Raw genomic sequence first — 1,004 nt, 5'->3', positions numbered from 1 at the left:
GCAGGGGGAGTGGGGTGGGGGGGGGAGATGGGAAGGGATGGGAAGGGGAAACAAAGGAGGAGGCAACAATGCTTGATAAGAAACGTACTCATTACCTTGCCCATGTAATTGTAACCCCTCTGTATGGTATTTTCACAATAAAAAAAAAAGAAATCAAGAGAGATGATTACATTGAAATTAAGATCAATAAAGATAATCAAGAAATGGAAAAATAAAACTGTGGAAAAAGGAATTTATAATAGGTGCATCTGAAATGGACTCATAAAAAAGCATGTCTATAATTCAACAAGAAAAAGACAATCAAGTAAAACTGGGAGGAAACTGAAGAATCTCCCAGAGAGATATCCAATGCCCAGCAATAAAATGAAAGGATGTCCTATCTCCTTTAGTCATCAGAGAAATGCAAACCAGAGCCACATTGTGATACCACAGCACACCTTCCAGAACGACTAAAATTAAGGTGAGGGACAGAGTCAGCTAGCAGCAAAGACACAGAACAATTGAAACTCTGCTTTGTCATTGGTCAATATGTAAATTGATACCTTTTATTTAAAGCAGTATCCCCTAAAATTGAATCTACATGTGCCCCATGATTCTACAGCTTCACTCACAAGTTTATCCACACCAGAAATCCATTAACATACTCTCCAGGATGCTGCAGAATATTTTTGCTGCATTATGTGCAGTAATCAACACTAGAAACAACCCACATGTCCATTAGCCATAAAATGGACGCACTGTTATAAATGAAAAAAGAATACAGAAATCAGAACCAATTACAACTGCACCCAACAACATGCATGAATCTCACATAAACCTGAAGTTCAAGAGGCAAATCATATGGAGGAGTTCCATTTCTGGACATTTTCAAAAGGTGAAGCTCATCATGGTGATAGCAATGATCATGGTTACCTTTGGGGAGTGTGGAGGGGACTTGAACACTGGCCCTGTCGTATTTCTTGACCTGGGCAATGGTGCCTGGCATGCACACTTTGTGATTATGC

The sequence above is a fragment of the Dipodomys merriami genome, unplaced genomic scaffold (genome assembly GCF_024711535.1).
Source record: "Dipodomys merriami isolate MVZ:Mamm:240054 unplaced genomic scaffold, mDipMer1.0.p SCAF_153, whole genome shotgun sequence".
NCBI lineage: Eukaryota > Metazoa > Chordata > Mammalia > Rodentia > Heteromyidae > Dipodomys > Dipodomys merriami.
Note: the sequence above shows the minus strand (reverse complement) of the source record.